Consider the following 12222-nt stretch of genomic DNA (forward strand, 5'->3'; position numbering starts at 1 on the left):
GCCTGGCAGCAGCACTAGAAAACAGCCTACAGTGTAGCATGACCCTCAAGGGCAGCAAACAGAAACTATGCATCTCGGTGCACTGCAGCACGTGATTATCTACTGACCCAGCCTTCCCTGCCATTCATTTCTGGTTGGCAAAGGTGAGTCAAGCAGCAATGGGGGCAGTGGCAGAGTGTGGGACAAAGACGTGGTTAAAAAGGACAACATTATTCTGTATGTATTTTCTCTGGTCTTTCAGTTTTAGACAGCTAAAGCAAGCACCTTAAATGAAAGAAAAATGCAAGTTCAAGTAATCAGTGAGAAATAACTCTTACATTGTGAAACCTCACTTGGTTAATTCAGTCTTCCTGCAGATGTCTGTCTGTGTTTAAGGAGAGAGAAACAATTGAATCGTTGTTGGCGCAGATTTGGCTGTAAAATGTCACTCCTAAATGCACTGAAATCATGGCAATGCCACACATAAGCATACTGAAAAATTGGCAGCTATGGAGAGAGTCATGATAGGGCAGACAGACAGGCCTAGCCAGTGGAGGGCTGGAGGTCCTATGATGCAGTGTGATCCGAAGGCGCTTAGAAGCAGCGCGCCTGGCGCATTCACACCTAAATGCCCTTCCATTTCTGGCAGTTTGCACCAGTTTTAAGATCTTCCTAGAGTTTCTTGTTACTCATATGGGTGTAATCTCTGATATTTATTTGTTTCCCTAATATTCATTGCTTGATCACAAGAAAGTGTCACTCATGGTCGTTAAAATATCACTCGTAATTGTACTATCATGAAAATGTCACACATAGCAGTCTGAAACCTTGGCAGCTGTCAGGAATGACTCCTGGAACAGGGGTCTTCCCACGGCATGCCTCCTGCTCTGAGCCTGTGCTCCCTCGAGGACTCCTGCATCAGGGGCCCTCCCACGACACGCCTCCTGCTCCAAGCATGTGCTCCCTCGAGGACTCCTGGATCGGGGGACCTCCCACGACGTGCCTCCTGCTCAGAGTCTGTGCTCCCTCGAGGACTCCTGGATCGGGGTCCCTCCTACAACGTGCCTCCTGCTCCAAGTCTGTGGCCCCTCGAGGACTCCTGGATCAGGGGCCCTCCCACAGCACGCCTCCTGCTCCGAGCCTGTGCTACCTCGAGGACTCCTGGATCAGGGGCCCTCACATGACGCGCCTCCTGCTCCGAGCCTGTGCTCCCTCGAGGACGCCTGGATCGGGGGACCTCCCACGACGCGCCTCCTGATCAGAGTCTGTGCTCCCTCGAGGACTCCTGGATCGGAGTCCCTCCTACAACGTGCCTCCTGCTCCAAGCCTGTGGCCCCTCGAGGACTCCTGGATCAGGGGCCCTCCCACAGCATGCCTCCTGCTCCGAGCCTGTGCTACCTCGAGGACTCCTGGATCAGGGGCCCTCACATGACGCGCCTCCTGATCCGAGCCTGTGCTCCCTCGAGGACTCCTGGATCGGGGGACCTCCCACGCTGAACCTCCTGCTCCGAGCCTGTGCTCCCTCAATAACTCCTGGATCAGGGGCCCTCCAGGGGCGTAACAATAGCCCCCGCAGACCACGCGATGCGGGGGGGCCCCGAGCTCCAGGGGGCCCCCTCGAGCACTGTGCCTGGCATGGGAGACTGGTAATAAGGGTCGTTCCTCTAAAAATGATGTAGGTCAGTCAGTCAGCAGCAAAAGTTTAAAAAAATACGCAAAGATGTTTGTCATGGAAAATAGTTTGAGTTTTGGGGGGATGGGGCAGCTACGTACATACGTACGGGGCGGTCCGCAAGTGGGCTGCTCCGCGCGCCTTTAACTTTTTCTCCAGCTCCGCGGCGTTAGTTACGGCAGGCACCGACTGAGGTGAGAGACTGGGATAGGAGCGTGAGGTGAGCCAGAGTATGAACAGGAGAGAGAGAGTTAAATAGATAGATGGAAGGGTGGGCGGGTTTGAACATGTTTGCCTCGGATACTTTTGATTTACATTACGGCCCTGACCCAAAGTTTGCATGAGCAGATCATGGCGTAGGCCCGGCCGGAGGTGTTTACTCTCCCAGGCACTGCCGGTGGTCATGCTTTGCGAGGAAAGGGCTCAGACGTCACTGGACTGGTGTGACATGGCGCAAGTGATAACAATACGTGCATCGGCGCCCACTAACGAGGTTTGAATCGGATGATGGGGCAGAGTGACGTTAATGAGATAATTGGAAGGAGATAACAGACTGGGCCAATCTCTCCATCGCAGCCCTGCATCTGCTGCCTCCAGCCAGGGGGCCGATATGTCACAGCACGGGGGCCTATTGTCTTCCAGGGAGGTAGAGCTGACGTCAAGAAACGTGATCATTCCAGAGCCGGGCTCGAGGAGAAAGGTCACCATGGTAGGACATATTCCGACTTTCTGATTAAAACATGATTTTCACAGGATCATATTGATTTCCAGAAATGTCCTTAAAGGCTGTGTGTCACTGAAGACTCAGGAATGGACTTCGCTATCAAACACTAACCAGCACTCCTCAGGCCTTTTGGCTAGGTTTGGACGACATAAATGCAACATATATATCAGTGAGTAATAGCGGTGGGGGAGCCAATAAATTAATAGGGAGAGCTGTACCAGAGCTGACCCAACAGTCTGGCTGGATCTTAGAGCCCGCACGAGCCAAGCCCTGAACATGTTTGATATGTAAAACATACCACAAATATTACGTAAAATATGATAAATTCTCTTCTTCAAAATTCTAACAGTTTATTTCTTTAACATGTGGAAGCTTTGAAATTAATGTGTCACATTATAACACTGCACAGAGAAGTACTTTATTAAAAGTGATAGTTTTAAAATATGAACCATTAGGGAACTAAGAGGCAAGAAAATTATCACGTAAGCCCTGTACGTGGCCCAGATTATTAGAGCAACATTATAGTGGGTTTTTGTACAACTGGTATTCTGCACTCACGTATTTGAATAGTCTAATAAATCAAGCGCAATAGGTTTTTGTACAAATTGCATTCTGAACTCACATATTTTGCAATTATTTCCATACATCAATAATGAAGCAAAAAAAGTTTTGGTGAAATAAAATATTTGCCTAAGATCACACAATTTAAGTGGGAAATTCTTTCCACAAATCAAGAAGTGAATGGCTAATCTCTTTGTCTTACCTCATGTTAAGGGTTTGTTTTTATCTCTTTGCAGGGGCATAACAAAAGCCCCCGCAGACCACACGGTGTGGGGCAAGCTTCAGGGGGCCCCCTCAAGCACTGTGCATGAAATGGAAGACTGCTAATAAGGGTCATTACTCTAAAAATTATGTGGGAGTCAGTAGCAAAAGTAAAATACCAGAAGGATGCTCATCACAGAAAATAATTAGAGTTTGGGGGGGGATGGGTCAGCTACGTACGTGCCAGGCAGGCATATGGAGTGATTCGCCTTTGAGGCACAGTCCGGCTTACTGATGTCACAACGGTGGGCGTGGCCATTGGAAGCATGGCTTCTTATGCTGGTATTGTGGCATTGGCTGATTTTGCCCAGGGCGGTATAAGTACAGCAAAGCGACAGGCAGGGCAAGGAAGGTCAATGTAGAGGGTGGCAAACGCAGGCACAATTCTAGAGCAGTCTCCACCCACCTTACGGTTTATTTGCTGTGACAGGACAAGCTGAAGGAGAGGTCCTGCAGCGACTTCTGTGCGCACGTGCAGTATGGCACGTTGGTCAGAGCCGGGCCGCTTGAGTGTGCACTCTATTGTTCTGTCGGCACTTTGGTGTCTTGTTATTTATCCTGCGTGAAAGGCCTAGCAAGTGCAAGACTTGAGAGGATGAGATGAGACTTGGCGAGAGGATGTGGCCTTACGGCCAGTGCTGACGACTTTGGAACTGGGAAACCAAGTTCGAGCCTTGGCGTCGGCTCAGCACCCTGTGATTCTGGGCAAATCACTTAATCTCCCCGCGCCTTCCAAAAAATGAATGAGTCCTTGTGTAATGTAAGTGATCGCGTAAAGCGCTCCAATACCTTCAGGTCGAGTTCGCGCTATATAAATCTGCAGAAAAAAAAAAGACTTTGCTGCTGAATGGGGAACTCGTAGACCGTCAAAGATTTGCAGTGCCACACCTCCCTTCATTCCCTTGCTCCCGATGATCGAACAGTGAGAGAGCACCACAAGAATATTAAGTCACTTTTAAGAGCTGCTGAAGCCTGCGCTTTTGATCCCAAGCCCTGGATAACTTACTGACTGGAAAATCGCCAGCAGTGCATAACTGGCACTGCAGCAGCTTGGAGTCCAGGAGAGGTGTGAATTTCCATGTGAAGTCAGGTGAGAAATTCCTTTATCACTATGTGAAGTCGCCCTCATTGCCCATAATTTGAAAACCCAATAGGAGGCCTAATGTTAGCTGCTGTTGAAAAAAGCCCACATTTTTTTAAACTTTACAATCATGAAATGTAAAGTGATCTCATGACACCTGCAATACCTTATTTATAGTAGGCTGCTCGGCCGTTAGCATTCTGCATATCTGGACTTGGTATTTCAATTTTTTGATAACTTTAAGCCAATGAGTCCCAGAATAAAATATGCTTCAAGTTTGGAGGGAAGTGCAGAATATAGATTTTTTTTTAATACAATTTACTGCTGGCTTGCAACTTTACATACAATAGGTGTCCTCACAAACTGCCCCCATCCATGATTATAGTTCTGACACATGCTACACCTCGTTCCTACTCTGAGGTGACAGCAAGCTACGCAGATTACCTTGATGCCACCTGCTATGCTGACTAAGATTCGTAGCGGAGTCCCAGCATCAATCTAATTCAGGAGTGACCAAATAATAGAAGATTTGTGACACATGAGATGGTCACGGCTAAGGTGTGTGTCCATGTGTAGCTGTCTGTAGCTATCTATATATGTAAAAGAAAGAGAATTCCTTTCCCACACCATCCTGACTTCTCTTTCCTTTTTTTTGACTCCTTTACCTCCTCAACGTCTTCTCTCTGAATCGTTCTCCTCCACTACATGTGAAACTTACAGTCACTCCCACATTCCTGTGAAGGCCCACACTGCACACCTGTGGCCTTCGGTCCCTAAAATTTAATAAAAGAGGTACTGCATAGCAAGGGAACGCCCAGATGTTGGGAGTCTATATGTGAGCGGAGGGTTTTTTCTGAAATCAGTGGGTGCTACAGGCCAAAACTTGAATTGCTTGAGCTTAGCTTGGGCCTTAGTACCACTTGTTTCAACTTGGGCTTCTTGAGGTACATTACACGAGCTATGCCACTGTTTCAGTGCTTGAGCAGCAGTGACACTGATACAGAACATGGCAGCAGTGCATTTATAGAATGATGTGTGAAGTTGAGCATGGCAGCAGTGCATTTACAGACTAGTTTACAGTGTGTGCATTTGTAGAGTTTTGTGTATTGTGTGACGCACAATTATTTAAAGAGCAGTGTGTGGTTGCAGTTATCACTTTAAGCTAGGCCCTAGGGCTTGAAATCTTGTCTACGCTCCGTGCCTTCATCCAGTTTGATGGTCCTCTCCCCTCCCAATCCATTTTTGCAATCCATGCATTTTCTGAGCAAATACCTAACACGCCTAAACACAAACTCTATCGCCGCTGCCTTCAGAGATGTCACAGGTGTCGAGACACATGCTTTTCATAAGTTGCGCATGTTCCCTCACCATGGACATGTTCTTTAATACTTGAAAGTGCATCTCCCTGATCCATCTGTCTTCACATTCTTCAACTGATTGATTCACTTGATATGCTCACTTGCCTTGCAACCATCCCCTCTCTACTGATATGTTCCCTGAGAGCTGGCATTCTCTCTGTGCCTACCTTTACTCACTTTCTGCGGACATGCTCCTTGATATTTCACCCATGTCACTGGATCTCTTCTGCACTAGAACACACTCATTCTGATTTGACATTATCACTCCCCTTGAACTTGTATTTTTCCTTCCTCTCTTTGAAAGAGTGTGTCTTTTTCATGATGGGTATCTTTCTATGCCCCTGTACCAGAGCCATTGTGCCCCCTGCACTTCAGTCACCTAAAAGTTTAGGATGTTTCTGAACATGTCCCTTCAATTCGAGACAGATATTCCTTGTGCCAGAATCCCTCCAAATGTGGGCTTTGAAGTCTCCTGCTTCCTTTGGGAAGCTGCTTCTCTCCATAGACAGATGTGCTATTCTCTGTGTTTATGTCATTGTGCATGTATGTCTCTCTTGTCAGTTTAGAAGTCATTTGTGCGAAGTGTTTCATTGTTTTTTCCGTTTCTCCTCAATCTTGGAAGACTTCCCAATTAATAGGTATAACATTCAAGAGATGAAGTGTTGGAAATGGAGTTTCTGGTTGGCTAAGGTATGCACCTAAGTCAGGCAGAACCCACCACTCTAGTCAGGATAAGGGAGTTACGCACCCAAGATAACCCCTGCTCACCCCCTTGGTAGCTTGGCAGAGCAGTCAGGCTTATCCCAGAGACAATGTGCAAAGTGTTTTTGCGCAATAAACACACACACACACTCCAGTGACACATACTTCACACACTACAAAAGAGACTCCACACATTAGTATATAAAAATATCACCTATATTATATATAAACACATTACAACACAATCACATAAATCTCAATCAGTTTGCCAACTAGGCAATTGTCATAAGCATAACAGTTAGAACATTGTAATACACACTTTTAGATTGCTTATTTCATAAAATCACTTCCACTGCACATTATAGGAAGGGCCTGCAAAAAGGACACTTGCTCTATGGTCTTCAGAAGGGGTAAATACCACTTATTACCATCTACAATGACCAAGTGTAGTGAAGGAACACCACCAGGATTACCGCTTTGTTGTTAGCACTATGGTGCCAATGATCACTGAGCACACCTTTCCGGTGCAAGGTTGCTGTTTCTAGTAATCAAGCCGCCTGCCTGAACACCAAAGCAAAATGCAAACAAATAAAGAAAATGCCCCCAACGGATTTGCACAGCGGTGGAAGGCACCGCTACTGTAGCGGTGCAGGGCATGTTGGCTCCGTGCAGCTGGTGCAGCAAGGGCCGGGCTCATGCTCCAGTCATGCTCAGAGCATCCCGCTCAGCCTCGCCCTGGGGGCTCCTCTCAGCAGTGCTGGCTGGCTGAGCGCCCGCTGATGACGCAGCGTCTTCTTCGGCCTCCAGGGTGTTGCGGGAAATGCCGGGAACTCCTGTCGGCCGCGCGGCTGCCTGGCAACGCTGAGGACTCCTTTGCGTTGGTTTCCTTGACGAGCGGCCACGTTTGCACTTCTAGATCTTCTCCGAACTTGGCCTCTGCAACAGGGGGTGTGGCTCAGCCCAGAACTTTATGAAACATAAACGCTCACTCGACTTCCAAGGAGCGAAGGGAAACGCAAGAAAAACTCACCAAATGAGTAAAGCACAGAGTGGCTGTCAGTAAAGCACAAGGGAATTTCCATGCAAAGCTCAAGGAAATTCCCCTTAACCTCTTCAGTGCCCATGACGAGAAAGTCTCGTCATGGAGCACGGTTGCGCTGTGCCCATGACGAGACTATCTCGTCATGAACCCCACCCACTAGTGCAACGCCCGGCACAGGAGGGGGAAAGGGCGTGGCACTGAAGGGGTTAAAGCACACAGAAGACTTGGATGTCCCTAAGTCTTCCAAAACAGGAGGCAAGCACACACAAGCCCTTGGAGATTCTTCACAAGTAGGATACCACAGTAGAGCAAAAAGAGTCAGACCGTTTCCTCTGCCACAGACAGAAACGGCAACTGCAGGCCAACCCACCCCTCACGCAGAAACAGTAGCGCTCCTCACACAGCTCTTCTTGTTGGCAGGGTCCTCTTGTTTCTTGAAGTAATCTAAACTCTTGGTGTTTAAAGCCCCAATACTTATACCCCATTTTCTCATTGGTCTCTTTGTGGCAATGTTCTGTGAGCCCAGTCCAAACCAGTCCTGGTCTCCTTGGTCCAGGTGGACCACAGAAGGTGGAGACACCGCCTGTTCAGGTACTAGTGAAACCCCTCCCAGCACTCTAAATGCAGACAAGGTCTATTCAGCCTGGCTATGAGACACCCAGGCAAGGCACGGCACACCTCGGACCCCCTTGTGACTGTCTAATGTGAATGCACATTCCCAGCTCCTGTCACTCCAAAAACCAAAAGATGAATACACAAACAGGCAGGGGCGCACAGGATGATTAAACAAGAAGATGCTCATTTTTGAAAAATGTAACTTTTAAACACACAATTTAAAAATAACTTTTACTAAAAGGTGAGTTATTAAATTCTGAGTTCAGAGAGCCTAAACTCCATTTCTCTATCTTGTCCCAATGGCAAGTTACACCTGTAAAATGTTACAAGGCAGCTCCCATGTTAACCTATGGGATTAACAGCCTTTCAACAGTGAAAAACGAAACCCACACTATTTTTGATCAGGATATTTAAAACACACCCGTACATGTCCTACCTTTCACCTACACTGCACCATGCCTATGGGGGTATCTTGGGTCTACCTGAGCGGTGCCTTATATGTAAGGGAAGGGAAAGTTTAGGCCTGGCAAGACACTTGCCAGGTCAACATGGCAGTTTAAAACTGCGAATGCAGACACTGTGGTGGCAGGTCTGAGACACATTTACAGGGCTGCTCATGTGGGTGGCACAACCAGTGCTGCAAGCCCACTAATAGCATTTGATGTACAGACTCTGGCGCTCTCAGTGCACTTTAACATGGACGAACCAGTAAATCAAATATGTAAATCATGGATGATCAATCACAATTTACACAGGGAGCGCTTGCACGTTGACACTGATCAGCAGTGGCAAAGTGCCCAAAGCATCTAAACCAGCAAAAACAAAATCACGTACACAGTCACAAATGAAGGAGGAAGAGGCTAGAAGTCAGGGGAAACCATGCCATGCCTAACATGAAGCAACCAGCAAATGTAGAGACAGGATTGTGCATGGAGACTGGAGCTGTGAAGACCATTCTGAGCCGATTGGAAGCATTGCACTCACCAATGAATTATTAGTGAGTAGGGGGTCTTGTATAGAAGAGGGGGGCCCATACTGTTCAGTGGGCTCTGTGCTGAGCAATGTGCCCTGTTAGTTGCTGAGTGGAGCGCTCTGAACCTACATGTAGTATGTACTGAGCAGATAGGACTTCAATTAGCGGAGGACGCTCCTGCTGGAGCAGCTGTTTTGCGCTTTTTAAATCCCCTTCATTCATTCATCTTAGCAGAGTAGTCCTATACTGAGTATCTGGGGATGTGAGCTTTATCCTAACTAGAGCTCTGCACTCTAATAAGTATGTATGGAGATTTGTATTCAGAAGGGTGTCCTATGAGTAAGAGCTCTGTACTGAGCCATGAAGGGAAAGGATTTTGCAAACCAGGCTATTCAGTATTATGCCATTGGTATCTTTCGACTTGCTTCTAATTAATTTTTTTGAATCTTGTGTTGTAAAATGTACCAATCAAACTCCTGTTTCACTCGGTAAGGCCAACCCCGAACCATCCTCTTTCACTTTGGTGTGCTTGGTGTACTCACTTGTTCCTTCAACTTGGATCTCAGCTTTTCGCTTCACCTCTTTTAGGATCCACCAGCCGCCACTGGTGCATGGGTAGCAGGCCCCTGATCTGAGAGCAGGACTGACTGAGTCTGGAGCGTGGGGGGGCCCCCTCCATTTTCTTTGCAGGGGGGGCCCCCTCAAGTTTCGTTACGCCACTGGGGCCCTCCCACGCGGCGCCTCCTGCTCCGAGCTTGTGCCCCCTCAATGACTCCTGGATCAGGGACCCTCCTATGGGAGGCCTCCTCCTCCGAGCCTGTGCCCCCTCAACGACTCCTGGATCAGGGGCCCTCATACAACCCGCCTTGTGCAGCTCTTATTTCTCTTCGCGCCCAAACGCTGCTTCCCCAGTCTGTCAGGCCAGAGACGCAGAACAGAAGCTGCCCGGTGAAGCAGGACTGGGTCCAGACCGGTCACACTACCGTCTCCAGTTGGAGTCCGAGATAGGGTGACCAACCGTCCGTAAATTTCACGGACAGTCCGTAATTTCGACCGTCTGTCCGTTGTCCGTGAAGGATTCTTTAACGGACGCCATTTGTCCGTAATTTTAACCGGGCACCGGTCGCACCACCCTAAAGCCGGCACAGCTTCCACCCACCTCCCTGCTTGACTCCTATGCTGTTGAGGTCGGTGTAACAGGCTCCGATGCAGCACCAAAGCTCAGATCCCCAGCAGCATTGGGGAGGCGCAGCCGGGATGGCAACCCTCACACCTTCCGCCCGTGATGAGCTGTTAAGAGGGGCTTGAAGGTGACTGAGAGGGAGGGACTGCAGCTTCAGGAGCAGGGGCATCTATTCAGATGCAGACAGCCCTGAATGTGTCATGTCTCTGCAATTTAGAGGGGCCTCACACATTCCCTTTCTTCCCAGGGCCCCAAACATCATAGAACCGGCCCTGATTACCCCGAGGCAGCACTTGGTTCTCTTCACAGAGCTTAATTACTGTCACTAAATTGTAAGCAAACCTTGGTTCTTCAAACATTCAGTCTATAATGTAATAAAATAAAGAAATGGCACAATCGCACACACACTGATTAACAAAGTATGGAGGACAATCAGTTAAATCAGTTCTCTTGGAGTATCTCCTTTAAGTACTGTACATCACAGTGGGGGATGGCAAAACTAACATTTTGGAAAGAGAGCCTGTCTTCTCGTTGTCTTGTCCAGGAGGGGGTGAGGAGCCCTGCCCCACCCTGGAAGAGACCAAGATGATACTAGAATACTGAAGGCCCACCCCTGTGCCCACCCTGGTGGATCCTGTTCCCCCTCCTGTGATGGCTCCTGCCCCCCCCCCAGTGATGGCTCCTGTCCCCCCATGTGGCGGCTCCTGTCCCCCCCCACCTGTGATGGCTCCTGTCCCTCCCCTGTGGCGGATCCTGTCTCCGCCCTGGGCGGCTTCTGTCCCAGTCCTGGAATGGCTCCTGCAGCGAGGGTGAAGTTCTTGATGGGCCTCTTCTCAAAAAGGCTCTGCTCAAAATTAATATGAAAAGGTGGGCGAGTGAGTAAGTGAAGGGATGGCTGGATGAATTAGTGAAAGGGTGAATGGATGAATGAAAGATTGAATAGATGGATAATGAGAGAGGATGGATTGATGAGTGAGTGGAAGGATGGATGAGAGAAAAGGTAAATAGCTGGATGTATGAGTGGAAGGGTAGCTGGATGGGTAAAAGGGTGGATGAGTGAAAAGGTGGATGGTGAGTGGGTGGATGGATGAGTGAAATGATGGATGGATTGATGAATTGATAAGTGCAAGGGTGAATGGATGGATGGATGAGTGAAAGGGTGGATGTAAGGATGGATGAGTGAAAGGGAGGGTAGATGGACAAAAGGATGAATAGATGAGTGAAGGAGTGAAAGGATAAATGGATGAGAGAAAGGATGGATGATTGATAGGGTCAATGGATGGATTCATGAGTGGATGAGTAGATGGATGGGTGGGTGGGTGGGTGGATGGAAGGAAGGATGGCTAAGTGAAAGGGTCGATGGAGAGAGAAAGGGAGGATGGATGGATGACTGAAAGGGTGGATGGAAGGAAGGATGAGTGACTGGGTGGATGGATGAGTAAGTGAAAGGATGGCTGGATGGGTGAAAGGGTAAATGGCTGGATGGATGAGTGAATGGATGGATGGTAGAAGAGTGGATGGATGAGTGTACAGATGGATAGGGTAAAAGGATGGATGGATTGATAGATGAGTGAAAGGATGGATGAAGGGATGGATGAGTGAAATGATAGATGGATGGATACATGATGGATAGGTTTGCAAATGGTTGAATATGTTTGGATATGGCTGGGCTTACTTATATAGTATTGCGCGACCTCGTCTGTTGTGTCTGTAAAACTTACCTATTCTCCTGAAGTTTTGTCCTGAATTTTGACCTCCTGTCCTGAATTTGTGTCCTGAATTTTGACCCTTTGTCCTGAATTTTTACACTCACCGTCCTGAATTTGCACCAATGACAGTTGGTCACCCTAGTCCGAGAACGGGTCAGTAGGGGAGGCTGCGCGCCGCACACCAGCTCCGACCACAGTGCCTCTCAGAGGATGACCGGAAAGAAGGGCTTCCATGCCCACCCGCGTGCGGCTGACGTCACTTCCTCACGGCTGCCGAATCCATTCCACGTTCTACAAGCACGAGATCTATGCGCAGGCGCAGGTGGACGTCATCACGCGTAGGTCTCATGATAACCACCTGC

The 12222-nt window shown here is 48.4% G+C and overlaps 1 protein-coding gene across 2 annotated transcripts in view; it reads right to left on the reverse strand.

Moving 5' to 3' along the window:
- Nucleotides 1-12014, reverse strand: part of LOC146829863 (uncharacterized) — a 259836-nt gene extending 247822 nt beyond the window's left edge. Inside the window, exon 1 of one of the 2 annotated variants that reach the window (XM_085608530.1) lies at nucleotides 11965-12014. The gene's annotated coding sequence lies outside the window, so the exon portion shown is untranslated. Of the gene's footprint in view, nucleotides 1-9510; nucleotides 9627-11964 lie in introns of those variants that run through there. The other variant, XM_085608529.1, reaches the window with a different exon arrangement.
- Nucleotides 12015-12222: the final 208 nt, after the last annotated feature.

Source organism: Triturus cristatus, chromosome 5_2 (assembly GCF_964204655.1).
Source record: "Triturus cristatus chromosome 5_2, aTriCri1.1, whole genome shotgun sequence".
Lineage (NCBI taxonomy): Eukaryota > Metazoa > Chordata > Amphibia > Caudata > Salamandridae > Triturus > Triturus cristatus.